Below are 14,969 nucleotides of genomic sequence, written 5' to 3'. Positions count from 1 at the left end.
CTGTGTCTGTGTATCCTTCCCTCAATATTGTCCCTGTGTCAGTGTAACTACCTCAGTATTGTCCCTGTGTCCGTCTAAACCTCCCTCATTACTGTCCCTGTGTCAGTGTAACCTTGCCTCAACAATATCCCTGTGTCAGTGTAACCTTACCTCAAAACATTCCCTGTGTCAGTGTAACCTTCCCTCAATACTGTCCCAGTGTCAGTGTAAACTTCCCTCAGTACTGACCCTCTGTCTGGGTAACCTTCCCTCAATACTGTATCTGTGTCAGTGTAATCTTTCCTCAGTACTCTCCTGGTGTAAGTGTAACATTCTATCAATACTGTCACTCTGTTAGTGTAAACTTCCCTCATTACTGTCCCTTTGACAGTGTAACAATCCTACAGTACTGTCACTGTGTCAGTGTAACCTTCCCTCAATACTCTTAGTCTGTCAGCTTAAACTTCACTCATTAAAGTCCCTATGTCAGTGTTACCTTCCCACTGTAATGTCCCTTTGTCAGCATAACCTTCCGTCAATACTGTCCCTGTGTCAGTGTAACATACCTTCAATACTGTCCCTGTGTCAGTGTAACATTCCCTAAATACTGTCCCTGTGACAGTGTAACCATCCCTCAATACTGTCCCTGTGTCAGTGTAACCATCCCACAATATTTTCCCTGTGTCAGTGTAATCTCCCTCAGTATTGTCCCTATATCAGTGTAACCTTCCCTCAATACTGTCCCTGTGTCAGAGAAACCTTCCCTCAATACTGTCCCTATATCACTGTAACCTTCCCTCAATACTGTCCCTGTGTCAGTGTAACATTCCCACAATTCTGTCCCTGTCTCAGAGTAACCTTCCTTCAATACTGTCCCTGTGTCAGCGTTACATTCCCTCAAATCTGTCCATGTCTCAGTGAATCTTCCTTCAATACTGTCCCTCCGTCAGTATAACCTTCCCTCAATACTGTTCCTGTGTCAGTGTAACATTTCCTCAATACTGTCCCTGTGTCAGTGTAACATTCCCACCATACAGTCAATGTCTGAGTGTAACCTTCCCTCAATTATGTCCCTGTGTCAGTGTAACTTTCCCTCAATACTGTCCTGTGTCAGTGTAACTTTCACTCAATTATGTGCCTGTGTCAGTGTAACTTTCACTCATTACTGTCCCTGTGTCAGTGTCAACTTCCCTCAATTATGTCCCTGTGTCAGTTTAACCTTCCCACAATACTTTCCCTGTGTCAGTATAACCTTCCCTCAATACTGTCCCTGTGTCACTGTAAACTTCCCTCAATTATGTCCCTGTGTCAGTTTAACCGTCCCACAAACTTTCCCGGTGTCAGTATAACCTTCCCTCAATACTGTCCCTGTGTCAGTGTAAACTTCCCTCAATTATGTCCCTGTGTCAGTTTAACCTTCCCTCAAATCTGTCCCTGTATTAGTGTAACCTTCTCTCAATTCTGTCCCCGTGTCAGTGTAACCTTCCATCAATACTGCCCCTCTGTCAGTGTAACATTCCTTCCATACTGTCCCTGTGTCAGTGTAACCTTCCCTCAATACTGCACCTGTGTCAGTGTAACATTCCCTCAGTACATTCGCTGTGTCAGTGTAATATTCCCACAGTAATGTCCCTGTGTCAGTGTAAATTTCCCTCAAACTGTCCCTATCTCAGCGTAAAGTACCCTCAGCACTGTCCCTGTGTCAATCTAACCTTCCCTCAGTACTGTTCCTGTGTCATGGTAACCTTCCCGCAATATTATCCTTATGTCAGTCTAACCATCCCTCATTACTGTCCCTTTTTCAAATAACCTTCCCTCAAAACTGTTCCTGTCTCAATTTAACCATCCCTCAGTACTGTCCCTGTCTGAGTTTAACCTTCCCTCAATAATGTCCCTGTCTCAGTGCAACCTTCCCTCAATACTGTCCCTGTGTCAGTGTAACCTTCCCTCAATACTGTCCCTGTGTCAGTGTTACCTTCTGTAAGTACTGTCCCTGTGTCAGTCTAACAATCCCTCAATACTCTCCTGGTGTCAGTGTAACCTTCCCTCAGTATTGTCCCTGTGTCAGTCTTACCTTCCCTCAATACTGTCCCTGTGTCAGTGTAAGGTTCCCTCAATACTGTTCCTGTGTCAATCTAACCTTCCCACTGTATTGTCCCTGTGTCTCTGTAACCTTCCCTCAATACTGTCCCTTTGTCAGTGTAACCGTCCACAGTATTGTCCCTGTGTCAGTGTAACTTTCCATCAATACTGTCCCTGTGTCAGTGTAAACTTCCCTCAATTATGTCCCTGTGTCAGTTTAACTGTCCCACAAACTTTCCCTGTTTCAGTATAACCTTCCCTCAATACTGTCCCTGTGTCAGTGTAAACTTCCCTCAATTATGTCCCTGTGTCAGTTTAACCTTCCCTCAATTCTGTCCCTGTGTTAGTGTAACCTTCTCTCAAGTCTCTCCCTGAGTCAGTGTAACCTTCTATCAATACTGCCCCTCTGTCTTTGTAACATTCCCTCCATACTGTCCCTGTGTCAGTGTAACCTTCCCTCAATACTGCACCTGTGTCAGTGTAACATTCCCTCAGTACATTCGCTGTGTCAGTGTAATATTCCCACAGTAATGTCCCTTTGTCAGTGTAAATTTCCCTCAATACTGTCCCTATCTCAGTGTAAAGTACCCTCAGCACTGTCCCTGTGTCAATCTAACCTTCCCTCAGTACTGTTCCTGTGTCATGGTAACCTTCCCGCAATATTATCCTTATGTCAGTCTAACCATCCCTCATTACTGTCCCTTTTTCAAATAACCTTCCCTCAAAACTGTTCCTGTCTCAATTTAACCATCCCTCAGTACTGTCCCTGTCTGAGTTTAACCTTCCCTCAATAATGTCCCTGTCTCAGTGTAACCTTCCCTCAATACTGTCCCTGTGTCAGTGTAACCTTCCCTCAATACTGTCCCTGTGTCAGTGTTACCTTCTGTAAGTACTGTCCCTGTGTCAGTCTAACAATCCCTCAATACTCTCCTGGTGTCAGTGTAACCTTCCCTCAGTATTGTCCCTGTGTCAGTCTTACCTTCCCTCAATACTGTCCCTGTGTCAGTGTAAGGTTCCCTCAATACTGTTCCTGTGTCAATCTAACCTTCCCACTGTATTGTCCCTGTGTCTCTGTAACCTTCCCTCAATACTGTCCCTTTGTCAGTGTAACCGTCCACAGTATTGTCCCTGTGTCAGTGTAACTTTCCATCAATACTGTCCCTGTGTCAGTGTAAACTTCCCTCAATTATGTCCCTGTGTCAGTTTAACTGTCCCACAAACTTTCCCTGTTTCAGTATAACCTTCCCTCAATACTGTCCCTGTGTCAGTGTAAACTTCCCTCAATTATGTCCCTGTGTCAGTTTAACCTTCCCTCAATTCTGTCCCTGTGTTAGTGTAACCTTCTCTCAAGTCTCTCCCTGAGTCAGTGTAACCTTCTATCAATACTGCCCCTCTGTCTTTGTAACATTCCCTCCATACTGTCCCTGTGTCAGTGTAACCTTCCCTCAATACTGCACCTGTGTCAGTGTAACATTCCCTCAGTACATTCGCTGTGTCAGTGTAATATTCCCACAGTAATGTCCCTTTGTCAGTGTAAATTTCCCTCAATACTGTCCCTATCTCAGTGTAAAGTACCCTCAGCACTGTCCCTGTGTCAATCTAACCTTCCCTCAGTACTGTTCCTGTGTCAGTGTCACCTTTCCTCATTACTGTCCCTGTGTCATGGTAACCTTCCCGCAATATTATCCTTATGTCAGTATAACCATCCCTCATTTCTGTCCCTTTTTCAAATAACCTTCCCTCAAAACTGTTCCTGTCTCAGTTTAACCTTCCCTCAGTACTGTCCCTGTCTGAGTGTAACCTTCCCTCAATAATGTCCCTGTCTCAGTGTAACCTTCCCTCAATACTGTCCCTGTGTCAGTGTAACATTCCCTCAACACTGTCTTGTGTCATTGTAGCATTACCTCAATAGTGTCCATGTTTCAGTGAAACATTCCCTCAATACTGTCCCTGTGTCAGTGTAACATTCCCTCAATCCTGTCCCTGTGTCAGTGTAACCTCCCCTCATTACTTACCCTGTTTCAGTGTCACATTCCCTCAGTATTGTCCCTGTGTCAGTGTAACTTTCCCTCAGTACCGTATCTGTGTCTGTGTAACTTTCCCTCAGTACTGTCCCTCTGTCAGTGTAAACTTCCCTCATTACTCTCCCAATGTCAGTGTAAAATTCCCAAAGTATTATACCTGTATCTGTGTAATCTTCCTTCAATATTCTCCCTGTGTCAGTGTAACTATCCTTCAGTTCTGTCCCTGTGTCAGTCTAAACTTCTCTTGATTCTGTCCCTGTGTCAGTGTAACCTTCCCTCAATACTGTCCCTGTGTCAGTGTAACGTTCCCTCTATACTGTCCCTGTGTCAGAGTAACTTTACCTCAATACAGTCCCTCTGTCAATGCAACTTTCCCTTAATACGGACCCTGTGTCAGTGTACACTTCCTTCATTACTAAACTTGTCCCAGTGTAACATTCCATAAATACTGTCCCTCTGTCAGTGTAACCTTCACCCAGTACTGTCCCTGCGTCAGTTTAAAATTTCCTCTATAATGTCCCTGAATAAGTCTAACCTTCCCTCAATGCTGTCCCTGTGTCAGTGCAACATTCCCTCAAAACTGTCCCTGTGTAAGAGAAACCTTCCCTCAATACTGTCCCTGTGTCATTGTAACATTCTCTCAATACTGTCCCTGTGACAGTGTAAACTTCCCTCAATACTGTCCCTGCGTCAGTGTAACATTCCCTCAATACTGTCCCGTTGTCAATGAAACCGTCCCTCAGTAATGTTTCTGTGTCAGTCTAACATGCCCTCAATACTGTCGCTGTGTCAGTGTAATCTTACCTCAATATTCTCCCTGTGTCAGTGTAACCTTCCCTCAATACTGTCCCTGTGTCAGTGTAACATTCCCACAATACTGTGCCTGTGTCATTGTAACTTTCCCTCAATACTGTCCCTGTGTCTGTGTAACATTCCCTCAATACTGTCTCTGTCTCAGTGCAAATTTCACACAATACTGTCCCTGTCTCAGTGTAACCTTAACTGAATACTGTCAGTGAGTCAGTGTAAACTTCCCTCAATACTGTGCTTGTGTCAGTGTAACATGCCCATAACACTGTCCCTGTCTCAGTGTAATCTTCTCTCAATAATGTCCTAGTCTCAGTGTAACCTTCCCTCAATACTTTCCCTGTGACAGTGTAAACATCCCTCAATACTGTCCCTGAGTCAGTGTCAACTTCCATCATTTATAAACTTGTTTCAGTGTAGCATTCCCTCATTATTGTCCCTGTGTCAGTGTAACCTTCCCTCAATACTGTCCTTTTATCAGTGTAACCTTCCCTCAATACTGTCCCTGTGTCTGTGTAACAATCCCTTAATACTGTGCCTGTGTCAGTGTAACTTTCCCTCAATACTGTCCCTGTGTCAGTGTAACCTTCCCTCAATACCGTCCCTGTGTCAGTCTAACCTTGCCTCAATACTGTTCCTGTGTCACTGTAACCTTCTCTCAATACAGTTCCTGTGTCAGTGTAACCTTCCCTCAATGCTGTCCCTGTGTCAGTTTTAAATTTCCTTAATACTGTCCCTGAATAAGTCTAACCTTCCCTCAATACTGTCGCTGTGTCAGTGTAACATTTCCAAAATACTGTCCCTGTTTCAGTGTCACATTCCCCCAGTATTTTCCCTGTGTCAGTGTAACCTTCCATCAGTAATGTATATCTGTCAGTGTAACTAAACCTCAGTACCGTCCCTCTGTCAGTGTACTCTCCCCTCATTACTGTCCCTAGGTCAGTGTAACCTTCCCACAGTACCGTATCTGTGTCAGTGTAACTTTCCTTCAGTACTGTCACTGTGTCAGGGTAACCTTCCCTCAATACTGTCCCTGTGTCAATGTAACCTTCCCTCAGTACAATCCCTGTGTCAGTGTAACCTTCACTCAATTCTTTCCATTTGTCAGTGTAACCTTCCCTCAATACTGACCCTGTTTCATTGTAACCTTCACTCTGTACAGTCCCTGTGTCGCTGTAACCTTTCCTCAATACTGTCCCTGTGTCAGTGTAACCTTCCCTCAATACTGTCCCTGTGTCAGAGTAAACTTCCTTCAATTCTGTCCCTGTTTCACTGTAACCATCCCTCAAAACCCGCCCTGCATCAATGTAAACTTCCCTCAATACTGTCCCTGTTTAAAAGTAACAATTCCTGAATTCTGTCCCTGTGTCAGTGTAACCTTCCCTCAATACTTCCCTGCGTCAGAGTAACCTTTCCTCAATACTGTCCCAGTGTCAGTGTAACCTTCGCCCAATACTGTACATGTGTCAGTCTAACCTTCCATCAACACTGTCACTGTGTCAGTGTAACATTTCCTCAATACTCTGCTGTGTCAGTGTAACATTCCCTCAAATTTTTCCCTGTCATTTTAAACTTAACACAATACTGTCCCTGTGTCAGTGTAAACTTCCCTCAATACTGTCCCTGTATCACTGTAACCTTCCCTCAATACTGTCCCTGTGTCAGTCTAACCTTCCCTCAATACTGTCCCTGTGAAAGTGTTACATTCCCTCAATACTGTCTCTGCGTCAGTGTAACATTCCCTAAATACTGTCCCTGTGTCAGTGTACCATTCCCTCAGCGCTGTCCCTTTGTCATTGAAACTTTCCCTCAATACTGTCCCTGTGTATGTGTAACCTTCCCTCAGTACAGTCCCTGTGTCAGTTTAACCTTCACTCAATACTATCTCTTGTCAGTGTAACCTTCCCTCAATACTGTCCCTGTGTCAGTGAACAATTCCGTCAGCACTGTCCCTTTGTCAGTGTAACCATGACTCAATACTGTCTCTGTGTCAGTGTTACATTCCCTCAATACTGTCCCTGTGTCAGTGTAACCTTCCCTTAATACTGTACCTGTGTCAGTCTTACTTTCCCTAAATACTGTCCCAGTGTGAGTGTAACATTCCCTCAATACTCTGTTGTGTCAGTGTAACATGCCCTCAGCACTCTCCTTATGTCAGTGTAACCGTCCCTCAAAACTGTCTCTGTGTCAGTGTAACCTTCCCTCAATACTGTCCCTGTGTCAGTCTAACCTTCCATCAGTACAGTCCCTGGGTCAGTGTAACCTTCCCTCAATAATTGCCCTGTGTCTGTATAACCATCCCTTAATACTGTCCAAGTGTCAGTGTAACCTTCACTTAATACTGTTCCTGTGTCAGTGTCACCTTCCTTCAGTACTGTCCCTGTGTCAGAATAACCTTCCTCAATACTGTACCTGTGTCAGTCTAAGCTTCCCTCAGCACTGGCCCTGTGTCAGTGTAACCGTTCCTCAGTACTTTCTCTGTGTCAGTGCAACCTTCCCTCAAAACTATCCCTGTGTCAGTGTAACCTTCCCTCGAGACTGTCCCTTTGTCAGTGTAACCTTCCCTCAGTACTGTGCTTGTTTCAGTGTAACATACCCTCAGTATTGTTCCTGTGTCAGTGTATCTTTCCCTCAATACTGTCATTGTGTCAGTGTAACCTTCCCTCAATACTGTCCCTGTGTCAGTGTAAAATTCCCTCAATACTGTCCCTGTGTCATTGTAACATTCCCTCCGTACTGTCACTGTGTCAGTGTAACATTCCCTCAATACTGTCCCTGTGTCAGTTTAAACTTCCCTCAATACTGTCACTGTGTCAGTGTAACCTTCCCTCAATACTGTCCCTTTGTCAGTGTAACATTCCCTCAGTATTGTTCCTGTGTCAGTGTATCATTCCCTCAATACTGTCCCTGTGTCAGTGTAAACTTCCCTCAATACTGTCCCTGTGTCAGTGTAACATTCCCTTAATACTGTCCCCGTGTCAGTGCAACATTCCCTCAGTACTGTCACTGTGTCACTGTAACATTCCCTCAATACTGTCCCTGTGTCGGTTTAAACTTCCCTCAATACTGTCCCTGTTTCAGTGTAACCTTCCCTCATTGCTGTCCCTTTGTCAGTGTAACCTTCCCTCAATACTGTCCCTTTGTCAGTGTAACCTTCCCTCAATACTGTCCTTGTGTCAGTGTAACATTCCCTCAGTATTGTTCCTGTGTCAGTGTATCATTCCCTCAATACTGTCCCTGTGTCAGTGTAACATTCCCTTAATACTGTCCCTGTGTCAGTGCAACATTCCCTCAGTACTGTCACTGTGTCACTGTTACATTCCCTCAATACTGTCCCTGTGTCGGTTTAAACTTCCCTCAATACTGTCCCTTTGTCAGTGTAACCTTCCCTCAATACTGTCCTTGTGTCAGTGTAACATTCCATCAGTATTGTTCCTGCGTCAGTGTAACATTCCCTCAATACTGTCCCTGTGTCTTTGTAACATTTCCTCAATACTTTCCCTGTGTCAGTATAAACTTCCCTCAATACTCTCCCTGTGTCAGTGTAACATTCCCTCAGTACTGTCATTGTTTCAATGTAACATTCCCTCAATACTGTCCCTGTTTCAGTGTAACATTCCCTCAATACTGTCTCTGTGTCAGTGTAATCTTCCCACAAAACTGTCCCTGTGTCAGTGTAACATTCCCTTCAATAATGTCCCTGTGTCAGTGTAACATTCCCTCAATACTGACCCCTTGTCAGTGTAACGTTCCCTCAGTGCAGTCCATGTGTCAGTGTTACCTCCACTCAATACTGTCCCTTTGTCAATGTAACCTTCTCTCCATACTATCCCTGTCTTAGTGTAGCCTTCACTCACTACACTTCCTGTGTCACTGTAACCTTCCCTCATTACTGTCCCGGTGTTAGTGCAACTTTGCCTCAATACTCTCCCTTTGTCAGTGTAACCTTCCCTCAATACTATCCCTGTGTCAGTGTAACATTCCCTCAATACTGTCCCTGTTTCAGTGTAACCTTCCCTCAGCACTGTTGCTGTGTCAGTGTACCATTCCCTCAATTTTGTCCATGTGTCAGTGTTACTGTCCCTCAGTACTGTCCCTGTGTCAGTGTAACATTCCCTCAATACTGTCCCTGTGTCAGTTTAACATTCCCTCAATACTGTCCCTGTTTCAGTGTAACCTTCCCTCAGCACTGTTGCTGTGTCAGTGTACCATTCCCTCAATTTTGTCCATGTGTCAGTGTTACTGTCCCTCAGTACTGTCCCTGTGTCAGTGTAACATTCCCTCAATACTGTCCCTGTGTCAGTTTAACATTCCCTCAATACTGTCCCTGTGTCAGAGTTACCTTCCCTCAATAATCTCCTGGTGTCAGTGTAAGCTTCGCTCAATACTCTCCCTGTGACAGTGTAACTTTCCCTCAATACTGACCCTTTGTCAGTGTAACCTGCCCTTAATACTGTCCCTGTGTCAGTGTAACCTTCACTTAATAATGTCCAGGTGTCAGTGTAACCTGCACTCAATACTGTCCAGGTATCAGTGTAACCTTGCCTTATGACTGTCCCTGTGTCAGTGTGACCTTCCCTCAATACTATCACTGTGTCAGTGTAACGGTCCATCAATTCTGTCCCAGTGTTAATGTAACCTTCCCTCAATTCTGTCCCTGTGTCAGTGTAACCTTCAATCAATACTGTCCCTGTGTCAATGCAACCTTCCCTCAATACTGTCCCTGTGTCAGTGTAATATTCCCTCAATACTGTTCCTTTGTCAGTGTAAATTCCCTCAATACTTTCCCTGCGTCATTGTAACGTTCCCACAATACTGTTCCTGTGTAAGTGAAACCTTCACTCAATAATGTCCCTGTGTCATTGTCACCTTCCTTCAGTACTGTCCCTGTGTCACGGTAACATTCCCTCAAGAATGTCACTGTGTCACTGTAATATTCCCTCATTACTGTCCCTGAGTCACAGTAACATTCCCTCAATACTGTCCCTGTGTCAGTGTAACCTTCCCTCAATACGGTCACTGTCTCAGTTTAACGTTCCCTTAATACTGTCCTTGTATCAGTGTAACTTTCCCTCAATACTGTGCCTGTGTCAGAGTAACCTTTGCTCAATACTGTCCCTGTGTCAAGGTAACCATCCCTCAACACTGTCCCTGTGTCAGTGTAACATTCCCTCAATACTGTCCCTGTGACAGTGTAACCTTCGCTCAATACTGTCCCTGTGTCAGTGTAACCTTCCCTCAATACCGTCCCTCTGTCAGTGTAAATTTCCCTCAGCACTATCCCTGTGTCAATGTAACCTTCCCTCAAAACTGTCTCTTTGTCAGTGAAACGTTCCCTCAATACTTTCCCTGTTTCAGTGTAACCTTCCCTCAATACTGTCCCTGTGTCAGTGTAACCTTCAGTCAATAAAGTCCCTGTCTAAATGTAACCTCCTCAATACTGTCCCTGTGTCAGAGTAAACTTCCTTCAATTCTGTCCCTGTTTCACTGTAAACATCCCTCAAAACTCGCCCTGCGTCAATGTAAACTTCCCTCAATACTGTCCCTGTTTAAAAGTAACGTTTCCTGAATTCTGTCCCTGTGTCAGTGTAACCTTCCCTCAATACTTCCCTGCGTCAGAGTAACCTTTCCTCAATACTGTCCCAGTGTCAGTGTAACCTTCGCCCAATACTGTACATGTGTCAGTCTAACCTTCCATCAACACTGTCACTGTGTCAGTGTAACATTTCCTCAATACTCTGCTGTGTCAGTGTAACATTCCCTCAAATTTTTCCCTGTCATTTTAAACTTAACACAATACTGTCCCTGTGTCAGTGTAAACTTCCCTCAATACTGTCCCTGTATCACTGTAACCTTCCCTCAATACTGTCCCTGTGTCAGTCTAGCCTTCCCTCAATACTGTCCCTGTGAAAGTGTTACATTCCCTCAATACTGTCTCTGCGTCAGTGTAACATTCCCTAAATACTGTCCCTGTGTCAGTGTACCATTCCCTCAGCACTGTCCCTTTGTCATTGAAACTTTCCCTCAATACTGTCCCTGTGTATGTGTAAACTTCCCTCAGTACAGTCCCTGTGTCAGTTTAACCTTCACTCAATACTATCTCTTTGTCAGTGTAACCTTCCCTCAATACTGTCCCTGTGTCAGTGAACAATTCCGTCAGCACTGTCCCTTTGTCAGTGTAACCATGACTCAATACTGTCTCTGTGTCAGTGTTACATTCCCTCAATAATGTCCCTGTGTCAGTGTAACCTTCCCTCAATACTCTCCCTGTGTCAGTGCAACCTTCCCTCAATACTGTCCCTCTGTCACTGTAACCTTCCCTCAATACTGTCCATGTGCCAGTCTAACATTCCCTCAATACTGTCACTGTGTCAGTGTTACGTTCCCTCCTTAATGTCCCTGAGTCAGTGTTACATTCCCTCAGTACAGTCCCTCTGTCAGTGTAACATTCCCTCAATACTTTCCCTGTGTCAGAGTAAACATCCCTGAGTACTATCCCTGTCTCGGTGTAACGTTCACAAAATACTGTCCAAGTGTCAGTATAACCTTCACTCAAAACTGACCCCGTGTCAGTATAACCTTCCCTCAATACTGTATCTGTTTCACTGTAACCTTCTTTCAATACAGTCCCTGTGACAGTTTAACATTCCCTCAGTACTGTCCCTGTGTCAGTATAACATTCCACAATACTGTCCCTGTGTCAGTGTAACATTCCCTCAATACCGTCCCTGTGTCTGTGTAACCTTCCCTCAATACTGTCCCTGAGTCAGTGTGAACTTCCCTCGATACTTTCCCATTGTCAGTGTATAATTCCCTCAATACTGTCCTTGTGTCAGTGTAACATTCCCTCAGTAATGTTCCTTTGTCAGTGTAAACTTCCCTCAATACTGTCTCTGTGCCACTGTAACCTTCTTTCAACACTGTCCCTGTGTCAGTGTAACTTTCCTCAATACTGTCCCTGTGTCAGTGTCAACTTCCCTCAATACTGTCCCTTTGTCAGTGTATAATTCCCTCAATACTGTCCCTGTGGCATTGTAACATTTTTTCAACACTGTCCCTGTGTAAGTTTAACCTTCCCTCAATACTGTCCCTGTGTCAGTGTAACATTCCCAAAATACTGTCCCTATGTCAGTGCAACCTTCACTCAATACTGTCCCTGTGTCAGTGTAACCATCCCTCTATACTGTCCCTCTGTCAGTGTAACTATCCCGAAATACTGTCCCTCTGTCAGTGTAACCTTCCCTCAATAATATCCCTATGTCAGAGGAACATTCCCTCAATACTGTCCCTGTGTCAGTGTAACATTCCCTCAGTACTGTCCCTGTGTCAGTCTAAGATCCCCACAATACTGTCCCTGTGTCAGTGTAACATTCCCTCAATACTGTTCCTGTGTCAGTGTAACAATCCCTCAATACTGTCCCCGTATCAGGGTGACCTTCCCTCAATACTGTCCCTGTGTCAGTGTAAAATTCCCTCAATACTGTCCCGGTGTCAGTGTAACCTCCCCTCAATACTGTCCCTGTGTCAGTGTAACATTCCCTCAACATAGTTCCTGTGCCAGTGTAACATTCCCTCAACATAGTTCCTGTGCCAGTGTAACCTTCCCTCAACAGTGTCCCTGTGTCAGTGTAACCTTCACTCAATACTGTCCCTGTGTCAGAGTAACCATCCCTCTATGCTGTCCCTCTGTCAGTGTAAATATCCCGCAATATTGTCCCTCTGTCAGTGTAACCTTACCTCAATACTGTCCCTGTGTCAGTGTAACCTTCCCTCAATACTGTCCCTGTGTCAATGTAACATTCCCTGAGTGCTGTCCCTGTGTCAGTGTAACATTCCAAAAATACTGTCCAAGTGTCCGTGTAACCTTCCCTCAATAAAGTCCCTATGTCAGTGTTCCCTTCCCTCAATAATATCCCTGTTAAAGTGGAACCTTCATTCAATACTGTCCCTGGGTCAGTGTAACATTCCCTCAATACTGACCTGTGTCAGTGTAACCTTCCTTCAGAACTGTCCCTGTGTCAGTGTATCCCTCCCTCAGTACTGTCCCTTTGACGGATTCACCTCCCTCATTACTGTCTGTGTGTCAGTCTACCCTTCCCTCAAAAGTCACCCTGTCTATGTGTAACATTCCCTCAATTCTCTCCCGGTGTCAGTTTAACGTTTCCTCAATACTCTCCCTTTGTCAGTGTAACCTTCCCTCAATACTGTCCCTTTGTCAGTGCAAACTTCCCTCAATACTGTCTCTAAGTCAGTGTAATATTCCCTCAATACTGTCCTTGTATCAGTGTAACATTCCCTCAATACTGTCCCTTTCTCAGGGTAACATTCCCCCAATAATCTCCCGGTGTCAGTCTAACCTTCCATCAATACTGTCCCACTGTCAGTGTTACCTTCCCTCAATACTTCCCTGTGTCAGTGTAACTATTCCTCAATACTGTCCCTGAGTCAGTGTGAACTTCCCTCGATACTTTCCCATTGTCAGTGTATAATTCCCTCAATACTGTCCTTGTGTCAGTGTAACATTCCCTCAGTAATGTTCCTTTGTCAGTGTAAACTTCCCTCAATACTGTCTCTGTGTCACTGTAACCTTCTTTCAACACTGTCCCTGTGTCAGTGTAACTTTCCTCAATACTGTCCCTGTGTCAGTGTCAACTTCCGTCAATACTGTCCCTTTGTCAGGGTATAATTTTCTCAATACTGTCCCTGTGGCATTGTAACATTTTTTCAACACTGTCCCTGTGTAAGTTTAACCTTCCCTCAATAATGTCCCTGTGTCAGTGTAACCTCCCCTCAATACTGTCCCTGTGTCAGTGTAACATTCCCAAAATACTGTCCCTATGTCAGTGCAACCTTCACTCAATACTGTCCCTGTGTCAGTGTAACCATCCCTCTATACTGTCCCTCTGTCAGTGTAACTATCCCGAAATACTGTCCCTCTGTCAGTGTAACATTCCCTCAATAATCACCCGGTGTCAGTGTAACCTTCCATCAATACTGTCCCACTGTCAGTGTAACCTTCCCTCAATACTGTCCCTGTGTCAGTGTAACCTTCCCTCAATACTGTCCCTGTGTCAGTGTAACCATTCCACAATCCTGTCCCTGTGTCAGTGTATCATTCCCTCAATACTGTCCCTGTGTCAGTGTAACCTTCCCTCAATACTGTCCCTGTGTCAGTGTAACCTTCCCTCAATACTGTCCCTGTGTCAGTGTAACCTCCCCTCAATACTGTCCGTGTGTCAGTGTAACATCCCCTCAATACTGTCCCTGTGTGAGTGTAACATTCCCTCAACATAGTTCCTGTGCCAGTGTAACCTTCCCTCAAATCTGTCCCTGTGTCGGTGTAACATTCCCAAAATACGGTCCCTATGTCATTGTAACCTTCACTCAATACTGTCCCAGTGTCAGTGTATCAATCCCTCTATACTGTCACTCTGTCAGTGTAACTATCCCGAAATACTGTCCCTCTGTCAGTGTAACCTTCCCTCAATACTGTCCTGTGTCAGAGTAACATTCCCTCAATACTGTCCCTGTGTCAGTGTAACTTTCCCTCAGTACTGTCCCTGTGTCAGTCTAAAATCCCCTCAGTACTGTCCCTGAGTCAGTGTAACATTCCCTCAATACTGTCTCTGTGTCAGTGTAACAATCCCTCAATACTGTCCCCGTATCAGGGTGACCTTCCCTCAATACTGTCCCTGTGTCAGTGTAAAATTCCCTCAATACTGTCCCTGTGTCAGTGTAACCTTCCCTCAATACTGTCCCTGTGTCAGTGTAACCTCCCCTCAATACTGTCCCTGTGTCAGTGTAACATTCCCTCAATACTGTCCCTGTGTCAGTGTAACCTTCCCTCAATACTGTCCCTGTGTCAGTGTAACCTCCCCTCAATACTGACCCTGTGTCAGTGTAACATCCCCTAAATACTGTCCCTGTGTGAGTGTAACATTCTCTCAACATAGTTCCTGTGCCAGTGTAACCTTCCCTCAATACTGTCCCTGTGTCAGTGTAACATTCCCAAAATACTGTCCCTACGTCAGTGTAACCTTCACTCAATACTGTCCCAGTGTCAGTGTAACCATCCCT

Source organism: Carcharodon carcharias, chromosome 6 (genome assembly GCF_017639515.1).
Source record: "Carcharodon carcharias isolate sCarCar2 chromosome 6, sCarCar2.pri, whole genome shotgun sequence".
NCBI lineage: Eukaryota > Metazoa > Chordata > Chondrichthyes > Lamniformes > Lamnidae > Carcharodon > Carcharodon carcharias.
The sequence above is the reverse complement of the archived record's forward strand: the minus strand, read 5'-3'. Positions refer to the sequence as shown.